The following is a 12,454-nucleotide window of genomic DNA, read 5'->3' on the forward strand; positions in this document are numbered from 1 at the left end:
CAACACAGTAATAAAATTTTTAAGTGTGACAGAATAAAATGATAAAGAGTGCGATAGGAAAAAAAAAACAATAATAATAATAATTTTAATAAAACTCATATTTTTGTGCAATAAAACCATTTTTGTTGAAGATTTGTTTTGTCAAAAACGAAAACATTCCTTCGAGAGCATCCATTTATCATTTCAAAATACTAACACTTTCAGCTCCTGTTGTCATAAACTATGATACGAAAAGCAAAGCAAATATTAAATTAGTTTTAGTTAAAAATAATCAGCAGCTTACATGAATTCTCGCATAAACAGGAGCAGATGTTTGAATTTGAAAAAAAAAAAGAAAAAAATTTGAATTTTGACCTCTAGAATTCAAATTATGTTTTTCGTCATCACGAGTGTGTGTGTGTATGTAGGCATGTGTGTTTATGTGTGTGTGTGGGGGTGGTATGTGTGTTTGTGTGTGGGGGGGTATGTGTGTTTGTGTGTGGGCGTATGTGTGTGTGTGTAGGCATGTGTTTTTGTGTCTGTGTGCAAGTATGAGTGTGTGGGTAGTTGTGTGTATAAGTGTTTGTGTGTGGTAGGGAATGTGTATGTGTGTGTAGGCATATGTGTTTGTATCTGTGTGCAGGCATGAGTGTGTGGGTAGTTGTGTGTGTATATGTAGGTGTCTGTATGTATGTGTAGGTGTCTGTATGTACGCGTGTGTGTGTATGTATGTGTTTGAGTGTGTGTGTGGGTAGTTGTGTGCAGGTGTGTGTGTGTATGTGTATGTGTCTGTATGTTTGTGTGTGTAGGCGTATGTGTGTGTACGTGCGTGTATGTATGCGTGTAAGTGTAGGATATTGACGCAACCTGGAGACGGTTTTCTCTATAGGAGCAGCATCGTGAGGAACCGGTCGACAGTGATGCTGCAGAGGGTGCTGGCGGGAAAATAAAATGATAGCACATCAAAACAGTCAAGTGAGAACAATAAGCAATCGTGATTGCTCAAAAAGAAAAAAAAAAGGAAAAAGAACTGAAAATGCAGAATTAAAATAAAGTTGTTGTTAAATATGGAACATAACATTTATATTAAAACTAAATAAATAACGAAATACGCAAACTAAAGGGTTTGCATTATGTTATGTATTTTTAGCATTCAACATTAATTTTTGTTTCAAGCACATCATTTATGGGGGTCAGTGGGGTCTATTTCTCCCGTCCCTGGCTTTGGAAAATTAATGCTTAACTAGACAAGTTTGTGCGGTGTTTGTTTTCAGATAAAATTTGCATTCAGTATACATCCTTCGATGACGGGCCTTTTTTAATTTTAATCAAGCAATAAAAACGAATATTGTTTTCTTGATTTAATGATTTTTTTACCTCCTTGTTCCAAAATTTTTGCCACGGAAAAAAAAAAGGAAAAACTCATGCATGGTAAACCTAACATTTTTATCAAAGACAAAGATCAGTTACTAATGTTTCTCTGCATAGAAAGGAAGGCATAGTTTCTCTCAATCCTCACCATACAACAAAAATATTCATTCGGAAATTGTTCACGAAATTGAGAGTGAGGGGGAGCACCTGGTATCAAATGCCTGCATATATTTTTTTCTCCCCCCCCCCTTGATCAGGCGCCTTTAGTACAATAACTTGCAGTAGATACACCGCATCGGTACAATTTCCGCACCACGGAAAGAGTAAGAGTCTGTCAAAAAAAATTTCAATGTTCAGAAATGCCGAATTGCCATAAACGCAGCACATAAAAATGATGAGCAACTCCAACGATATTGATGATACATCAGAGTAGAAAATACTAAATACCCATTAAAAAAATACAATACATTTATGCTTGTGGTTCTATCTCCCAACTTTTAAAATTTGAAGAAATAAAAATGGAATCTTGCATTTAAATTAATTTCCGATTTTTCTCCAAAAATCGGGAACGTTTTGCCCATCTAGGTTTTTTTTTTCTGCAAATACTCTTTGCGAGGAAAGAAAATAATTTCTTTCAAATTTTAAAATCATGTTTACGATTTTGAATGAACAATAATCATATTTCTGTATGAAAAAAGTTAGTTTCCGCGATAATTTTTGAAGTGCTCTGTTTTTGCGAATTTCTGTCGCTTTTATTTTGTATTAACATCAATAAAATATGTAACAGTGTACAGGTTTTTCATTTTTTTCTTTCTTACATTCCTTTCAAGGTTTTACATTGCCTTTCTGTTTAAACACAGCTCCATTTCACTTGTAATCAACTGTACGAAAAATTGGGGAATAGGAAATATTTTCGGCTTTTCCGGTACTTTTTGAGCAGTCGGCCGTTTACTTTAATTAAAGCTTCTAATTGACGGGTAAATGATATATAATTGCATCAGAATGTGCCAGCATCTATTTCTTTATTGTATCGTTAAAACAGTAGGACTGAAGTCAGGGCGATATAAAGAAAAGTCGATCATAAACGCCGCAACGGCAAAAAAGTCACTTACGAATATTTCACTTTTAAACACGTAAACGCCGCGGCGTTCCTTCCAGAAATTATTGTAGTCAATCAAAAAAAAGTTCAGGAGTCGCTTGTTTCTTTTGCTTTTGAAAATTGAAACATGCAGAAAATTATCGGTGCGGCATAGTAAAACTAAGAATCAATGCACAATTAGAAGTGCTATACTAAAGAAAGAAAAAAGTAGGGAAAAAAAAAAGGCAAAAAAGTAGGAAAATAAGGAAAGAGCTCTAAAAAGTAGGAAAAATAGGAACTCTTCGGGGTCTGATTTTGGATTTTAGAGCCAACATTTTTAGGCTATGTTTGATTAAGTTAAGGTAGAAGGGGTGAATCAGAGACTTAATTGGGTCCTTAAGATCGGCGGTTCAACCAGCAAAATTTTCCGAAATTTAAGTCCTAGAAACGCAATTTTAAGCCTTCTTTAGTCTCATCAAGGAGGTCATGACATCCTTTTGGATCTTCGTTTTGGAGCTACATTTAAATTTGCTTCCCGGTGCAAGAACCCTGTCCTCCTACCTGATCAGAAATCGGGCAGTTCATTCGAGATCTTAATTAGAAAAAATGTCATTCAAATATGTTTGACTCTCAGGGGAGTAGCAATTTTCCACTTTCTCTTCACGCATCCACGATTGTTGAACACAGAATTTGTTTTGTAGTAAGTTCATTGGCGTCGTCAGCTGAAATTTATTGGGGGGGACCATTCTGACTCTGTCATTTTCAAGTTGCATTAAGAACAATTCATATATATATATATATATATTATATATATATATATATATATATATATATATATATATATATATATATATATTTGTGAACGTAACATAAAGCAACATGATTCAACCGCTTTTGTGTCATAGTCGACCTTAGATACAATTTCAGCTTTCTCAGCGCACTGAAGCTTCTTTCAACTTTACACGACGAAGGGCGGCACACTAAGAGTAGCCGCACCAAATTTTCAACATTTTGAAACAGTGGGCAATTGAATTAACCGTTCTTAATGAATGAAATCATCAAAAACGAAATCCAACTTTATTGAATCAGCCGCTTTAAGGAATCAAAACTGTTTAGAACAAAATGTGACTCATATAAGCCGCTACAACTGTACAATTAAATTTTTGTATTACATAGTGATAAACCCTGCAGCTGTAAGTTCTTGGCACAAGTTGGATTCAAAGGAGTTTAATTTGATGATTTTTAATTAAAAAATTAAAGTATATAATTCACCGTTATGACATTTACGAACCTACGAAAAACACAACTACAAAAATAAAATAAGACACAAAGAATTAAGCTCTCATGATATCATATTTTAATAATGCAACCTTTTAGAGTATTTTCTTAATTTTTTCAGTTTTTTTGTAACAAATGCACCAAAATTTTGCTTTTTTGTTGAATCCTCCATACACTCAATGCATATGAAACGAAAAAACAGCAAAAACCATGCCCATGTAAATACATTAATTTCTGATTTCTCGAAGTCAGCAGAGAAAATGCCCCTCCTGATCCTTTTTAAGTGACAGGCCTGATTTGAGAGGCACACCCCACAGATTGAAAAGTACTAGCCTACACAGAGAAAAAACAGCATTTGGTGTATAATTGAATTCTGATCAGCGGACGATGGGAAAGAGATAGAGAAATGAACTGCTTTTTTCTGACACGTGACAAGTTTTAAAATGGTTATTTCAATAAAATTTGTTCAGTAAAGCAGGATTATTAATGGATAATTTTCTGTTAAGCTTTAATAACTAAAATGAGTATTATTTATCCCATTAAAATTTATAAAAGATCAAACATTTCAAAAAAAAAAGAGAAAGCATTAGCTCCGATAGGACTCATAATGTCAAAATATTGACTGTAAAGCATACCTGATTAACAGGCATTCAGGGGCTACTCGACAGGAGGTCACTGTGAACTTTCATAAACTTTCCTTTCCCAGAAAATTTTGTCTGACGAGTCTTCAAATTTCGAGTAGTTTTTTTGTGAAATATTGCATTACAAAGATATTCTCATTAGATGTAGTGATGTGGGTAATTAGGAATTTCATTCGGAAAATCGAGAAGTAACCCCATCTGAATAGTATAAAATGGGGGAGCCCCTGCATATATTACACTAAACAAAATGGTAATTACTTATCATGGTCTTTTGACTTTTTGAAGACGGTTCCGTGGATGTTGATGATGGTTCAGTAGTTAAAAATTGCTCAGGTTCATTTGATGTAGAAGGTTTGACACATTTTCCCGTTTCAAGCCACCTCTCCATAGCCGTAATCGAATATGTAAAAAAAAAAAGTATTTTTTACCAAAATAGGAGTGCTCTTCAACTCACCTACTCTCAAGGAGACCAAAAGACCACATGAAATTATCTTTATTTTTGTCGGAACGTTTCCCAATAGGGTAGCTCCTTTTATTTCTGTTTTTTTTCTGGTCATCTTGCACTTCTTTTTTTTGTTGGTCTATCGGAAGTGACATCACAGTATCCATCGTTATGCTGGCTCACGATTTGCTTTTGAAATTGCACGTTAATTTTTAGACTCCTCCTCTTTTCTTTCTGTAACGTAACGCTTTTTTGGTCAAATTTGAGATGCCCCAAACATATTTGAGGAACCGCGCTTCGGTAAGGTACTTTGAAGCCACGTGTTGAATAATGTCAAACACATGACGCGTCCTTTCCCTTTCTACCCCAAACTTAACCTTTGACCAGCTAAATAGTCTTCTAAAGTTTGGCGCATCCTTTGGCCAGGGTGTTGTTGCCAGTTCCAAAAAACCGCCAAAGAGGTCTGGTGTCTCATTTTGTTTGGGTAACATCGGTGTCGCTATAAATTGAATCGAATCGGAGAAACAAACACTGCAAAAGTCGAAACAGAAACCTGGAAGCGCTGAGAAACGAGATAAGAAAGAAAGGGGTAGAAATTTAGATCCCCGTCTGACTTCTGTTGACTTATTAGCCCGAGAGTCGTAAAAAAAGGGGGGGGGGAGTCCATTTAGTTTCAGTATCTCAAAGTTGTCCCGTTGTTTCCCCCTAAATAGCAACAAATACGCTGGAATGACTTTCAAGCTGAGGAACCGGCGACACGACTATGGATAGTTGACATTGCACTAGGGAGCGTCGCTAGGGAGAAGGTGTCCCCTTTCTAGCATCCTCCACTGAAGCTAGTGTGCTCAGAGAACAGAACAATGGTTTGTCATTGGAGTTCACTTTCCGACTTCCCGTTCACTATACACATCACCTATTTTTTTTTTTTTTTTTTTTTAGTTCATATTTTTTCGATGTTCATTTCGTTTTATTTGATATGAATTAAACATGGTAAATTATGTATTATGCAACTATTTTAGTCTTCAAAGCAAAAATAACTTCCCCAAAAGAATGAATTTCATCTTGACAATAATCGAGGGGGTCCGATTTTCAAATATTGATGGGGTCCGGTCCTCAAATATTGGGGGGGTCCGGACCCCTTGGACCCCCCCGGCCGCGACGCCCATGAGTAAGTTACCGCCCTAAATCCAGGGCTAAGGCAGAAATACTTAAAATACACCGACAGCTCAGTTAACTGAGCTGGCCTTACCTTACCTTTGCCTTAAATACCTTAGCTTTGCCATCAATCTTTGAGTTGAACCGCACAATTGCTGCGGTCGCTCATCTGGTTTGCTAATTCTGCTTTAACTACCAGTTTGTTTGGCTCTCTTGGCTCCCTTAAGAGATTTTTCACCTCCAGCTCATGTGATTCCAATTCCGGGCTGATGAGTGCTAAAAAGCACGTAACTGAGCTGGCGGTGTATTTTAAATACAGAATTTGTTGTTTGAAATGGTTGTGAGAGTACCTTATCAGTATAGCTTTTTTTTTAAATATAAATAAAAGATGTCTTCATTGTTTAGGACTATAAAAGTTTGTGGGGTAAACATTAGTGGCTGCCCTCGGTGCTCCTTTTAGAAGGCACCCTTTCATGCTTTAGGAGGGGGGCCATTTCCCTCATTTCTCCTCCCCTGTATTCATGCCTGATTACCGGTTCTGTCACAAATTTTGCAACCAAATGAAGCATGTGTGTAAAGAGTAGATATTAATGGACAATAAACCAACAAAATGTTCCTTAACATTTTATTTTTCTTAAACTATGATAGTTGAACATTTAAAATTCAGCATATTTATTCGACTTATTATAAGTTGTCTTATGAGAAATTCTTGAGGAATTTTGCTTCATTATAAGAACTATGTGATGCGACCCGCGGCCGCCCTTGTGCGGTGCACACCCTGCTAGGATCGGCTCTGCATAAAATGAAACAGTACGGTACGTATAGTATGTAGCAGTAATAAAATGCAGCACTTTAATAGTACTGTACAGTAGATGCAGTAATTATATTCGACGCACTTGTTCAGGAGTATCGAAAATCTTTTAATTTCTTTAGTTGTCAGGAACTTTCTATTCTTCCTTTTAAAACTTTAGATAAACAGCCCGCTTATGTGAAATAATGTTTCATCAACTTCATATTTAGAATGAAAAAGATGCGAAATGGCGACTTGTAAATTAACAAAGCGATGTTTCGATTAGTAGAGTGTGGGGTACTTTTTCTCTCCGTGATGCTGAAAGGAAAGTCCATTTACGAAACTAATATTTAGTACCCAATAAAGAAGGTGATACTTAGGCCTTGTGATTCCTTTCCCAAAATTTTCGTGTTACGGGATGAGGAATTCGCTTAGCTCCAAAATTCGTTACGCGAGAAAAACTCGCTATTTATCCAGTCGAGTGTCGACACTAGCACATTGAAGTAAAGTAAGCATTCTTAGTTACTTTTCATACTTCGGATATTTATTAATATTTGACAATAAATACTCGTACAGTTTGGTTATATTTAAAATATTTCTTTAGTTTTTCTTTTTTATTGATTGAGGTTTGATATATCAACAAAATAAAGGTCAGTTATTAAGTATTTTTAGTTTTCGAGGCCATTCGGTAAAATTGAAGTAGTTGTAGTTTGCTATAAAGTTGTAGTTTGCTACAAAAAAAAGTAGTTTTTCCAACCACTGGGAGCAATGCATATTTCGATACAAGTCGGAATAATGTAGTGTCGCCATCTAGTTTCAGAAAAATAAGTGAAACAGCAAGAAGATAGTGACCATGTTCAAACTTTTAAAATTTAATTTTTAAAAATCATGATTTAGGTCTACGATTAAAAAAAAATCAATTAATTAGAATCGCTCAATCCTGTAATGAAATCACTGAAAAGAAAACCTTGAAGAAAAATTAAGTGAAAATAAATATTTTAAAAAGCAACATATTACAAGAAAGTTAACCTTCTAGGGTTATGAAGAACCCTGTTAGAGAGATATATTGATGTCAGATAAAATAATATATGTAATCAGAATTTCAAGCCCAAATTGTTGTTAGATTTCATTCCCAGTATAAAAGACAATAACTTTTAGAATAACTTGAAAAATAAGATTAAGTTCAAACTTGCCGACTTTCTATGTTTCCTAGAGGAAAAATCCAGTTGATGATCTCGATGAAGAGCAATATCGCACTTTTATTGTTATTTAGGGAAAAATAGGGATTTTTTAAAACAATCCCTCAAAGCACGGTGTCCCCACCTGATGGGATGGTTGTGGCGCAGGATGCAGCATTTAGAGGTCAGAGTTCAAATTTTAAAATTTCAGGACATAATTTTAATAAAATTCCAGGATAGTTTTACGGCTTTCAGAGCAAATGTGGAGCGTACAATATATAATCATTGAAATGAGAGTTTAAAGAACGAAGAGTTACATAATAATAGTGTTATACTTTTTTTTTTATGTTATTATTTCTAAAAATAAAAATAGAGCTTTGAGTTGGACGGAATGAGTCTTACTGTGGGGGCCTTCTGTACAATTTTTAAGGTTGTTTCCCGAATGTTTTAGAGAAAGTCCTTTAATTAAAATGACATTAAAATTCAATTGCTCATTCTTTCATAAAAAGTCAGCTTTACAGAAAAAGTTATCTTATACAATATTATTTATAAATAGAACAGAAATTAAAGATGTAAAAATCAAAATAAAGTAAAAATCCCATATATTTTACAGGTAGGATTTAAATATTATAAATATAATCCATAGAAATTGAAATTACTGATCCCAATATTTTCAATTAAATTTAGTTATTTTAGAAGAAAAAACCTTTTTTTTTCTTTTTTGATTAAATTATTATCGCTCCTTTTTTTTTTCATTTATGAAAAACTTTAATTTATATGAGTAACTAGCATTTAACAGATTAATGAATTACTGCTGATGTGATTTCCAATATTTCTTTCAGCATCTAACTAAATACAGATTGAATTCTTCCCATAAAAATGTCAGAAAAATACACTGGTCATCGGCTCCTCTGGACTGGTTAACTGCATGTTGCATGAATGACAGAGTGGCCATGAGAAAACACGAACACTCCCCTTGCCAATTCCCCCCCCCCTTTTTTTTCAAGAGAAAGCTTTTTTTTTTGATTCCTTCAAAAAAAAAAAAAAAAAAACCTTGAAATTTCAGGAATTCTAGGACATAAAATAAAAACTCAGGAACTCCGGGGCAACTCCAGAACAACTCCGAGCCCTGGGCATTGAAATTTTTAATGAGCACATTCTCTTTTTCTTTTTTGGCGGGGGAGGGGGGTATTTGAGGGGGTGAGCCCCTGCTCTTGGGGGGAATGGGCACCCCAGCTGCAAATTACAATCAAATTCAAGTTCCTTACTTGCTTTGATCAAAAAACATCTTCAAAAGATATTTTTGACCAAAAAAACCCTCTCCAGAAACTATTTTTGATTAAAAAAAACCCTTCAGGAGGTATTTTTGTTCAAAAACCCCCTCCAGACAGTTTTTCTAGCTGCGCTAATGTGAGGGAGCCATTTCTGGTAAGGCAGCTTTCATAAATGTAATTTTCGGGTATAAACAATAGAAGGTGTAAGCAAGGCCCAATCCAGATATTTTTTTCGGGAGGGACCCGGATTCGCACATTGCCCTAACACACATATATTTTTACATAGATACATACATGCATAAAAATATTTAACATAGAAGATGTTTCTTGTCTCGATTTTTTTAATGCTTCCACTTTTTTGTTATTTCTCTTATTATTTGTTTTTTTTTTTTTTTTTTTTTCAATTTTTTTTTTTCACCTTGAATTGGTAAGGATAACAGTAGTCAGGCCCAGTGGCTGCGCCACTGGGCCTGATCACGCAAAACTTCTTCCGCAGCCGCGGAATGGGTTTTGGGGATAAAACCCCTTCCAGAACACAAGCATATTCATTTTCTCTGTTAAAACTAAGAAAGAGAGTATTTGAGCTTTTCCAAGCGGAATAGGTTTCAACAAAATATCTTATTGCTTTTAATGATCGGAAAGCAGTCAGAAATAACTTTTCAATTCTTAAATTTTAAAGTTATATTTCATCCACTATATTGCCCACTCTCCACTGGTATAAGATAGCTAAAATGGTGTCAATAAAGCTCTACAGAGTACCATGGTCCCTCAGCACTTCCATCACTGCACAAATTGTTTTAAGGGATCTCTAGAGAGAGGAAACCTACACCCTACCGCACCAGATTTTCTGAGGTTCTTTACCAATTCTCATCGAAAGATTGAAACTGTTATTAGTTACCATTTGACATTCATAAAGACATGAATGTATTTGAGGAGGAGGTTTTAAATGATCTCGCAAAAAAGAAAAAAAAAACACAAACAATGAATATAAGGTTAAAGTAAAACTAATGATAAATATTCTGTGCTTTTTCCCACTTTCTTTGTTTCATAGTGATATCAATACGAATTATTAATTATTTTTAAGCAAGTACTTTGAATGAATAATCATTAATCTATAGAAATTCTATGATATTGAATAATTACACATTGTAAATGAATGGGAAAGAAAGCAAAAATTTTCAATTTTGAAAATCCCTTCCAGAAAAATTTTTTGGCTGCGCCACTGATCAGGCCCTGCCTCTAACTTATCATTTTTGTAGCTCTATGTTTGTTCAAGTTCCCCTTTTATCTTTAAAACATTTTTCTTTACTTTTATTTTCATAAAGAAAGACATAATTCAGTATGAATTCCAAAGGTGTGCTTTGAATGTAAGTAAACATGTTCTTTTAGGTGCAGACGTTGCAGGAAAACTTATCACAGCCAGACATGAAGAATTGGCTTCCGGTTTAGTTGCTCTGCACACTTAATTAGGATGGATTTTGTGAGGGAAATTTCCACAATGTAATTGTAGAAGAAGTTTAACTATGAGCGTTACATCTATGCTGTCACAAAATGGAATGTATCCAAGTTGTGGGATTTAGAAAGGATCGGACTAAAAGGTCCCATGTGGAAGATGGATAATGCCATTCTACGGGATAATTATAATTTATTGCTGAAAAAACTTGAATCTGCTTGTAGGAAATCAGAAAAAATAGGATTTTGAGAAAAATATAATGAAGTTTCTGACAAATGGATTCAAGAAGGGATAATAAAAGGACTTCAAAATTACGAGCTTGCTGCAAAGATGCATGCTACAAGAAATGGCAGCAATGGTGTAACTTCTGATTCAAAAAACGCTTTTAGAAGACAACATGAATAGATTAAATAACGGGACTATATAGCTATAAAGAAAACAGTGTCAGGTTTCGGTCCAGGTATACAGCAGCAAAGAAATGGAGCTGAAAAAGACTTTGCTGAGGAAGAATATCATGTTCCCAATAAAATAGTGGACTTAGTTATTGGTCGAAATCAGTGGTTGGAAGTAGAGTGCTACAAGCAGCGTCGTTACTGTAGTAGCTACATTTTTTAGTAGTTTGTAGTGTAGCACATTACTTTTTAAAAAAGTAATGTAGCGAGTAGTTCAATACAAAAAAAATGTTTGTAGCGATTTCTGGAAACTACTTTTTTATTAACAAAAAAAAAATAATAATTTAAAAAAAAAGAGAATCTAGGTTAAAATGAATTTGACTGGCATGACTGGCGCAAATTTTACTCAAGTACACCATCGAATGCAATGAGAAATATGATTCACAAAAAGACGAGCTGACCTCAGGCATATCATTTTGACACCATACGTTCTATCTGTTTGACGCCATTACTTTGTTTGCCATCTTAATTTTCATTTTTCGCCAATATTTGCATTGAATAGAGCTTGACTTAAAAAGAAAAGTATATGAATAAGCGATAACCGCCAATTAAGTGACTCAGTTGGTTTTTCTGGCTGCCGAAAATGTTCCGTGGATGAAAGTTATATATATTTCAAAGAGATTACTGTAAAAGCAATTAATTTCACAAAAATGAAAATATCGGTGATTTAGCGAGTTGAAAATTTCGTGAATTTTATATGAACAGACGGAAAGTTGAAAAACGAAAATATTTTACAAGGCTAAATTTTCGCGATTACAAAGGACACTCAAATATTGCAAAAATTAAACTCTCGGGAAAATAAGTGCTTTTACACTATTCACCAAATAAAGAAACTACTGTAAATGTTATAGAAGAGGATGATATTGGCGGTTTACAATAAATACGAGCATTTTATATAAGAGTATGAAAAAGGACATTTTTGGAGAGAAAAAAAGAAAAAATAAATAAAATATAACTCTTAGTAATTTTCCATGTTCAGATGGGCTAATTTCTCAATCTAAACCTTTTTTCCTTCAATCTCTTACAGTGTGTGTATTAGGGAGGGGGTCGCAAAAAAATCAAAAGTTAATTTTTTAAGTCGCACGCCCTGTTATATTTTTCCTTTTGCGCCAAAACAATGGTAAAGTTAAAAAAGTTTCTTATGATTTGAATAAGGGCAACCAGTGCCGACATCCGTCTGAAAGTGCGAACCAGCACTTGTAACGATAGGCCAAATAACTTTTTAGTTTTTAGAAACTCTAAATTTCTGTTAATTTTTCCATTATTCCTCACATGCGCCACAAAACTATTTATTCAAATTAAAAAACATTTAGGTATCCCACGCTTGGTCTAAAACTTATAATTTTCTTCAAAAAATTGATTT

This window comes from Uloborus diversus, chromosome 4 (genome assembly GCF_026930045.1).
Source record: "Uloborus diversus isolate 005 chromosome 4, Udiv.v.3.1, whole genome shotgun sequence".
Taxonomy (NCBI): domain Eukaryota; kingdom Metazoa; phylum Arthropoda; class Arachnida; order Araneae; family Uloboridae; genus Uloborus; species Uloborus diversus.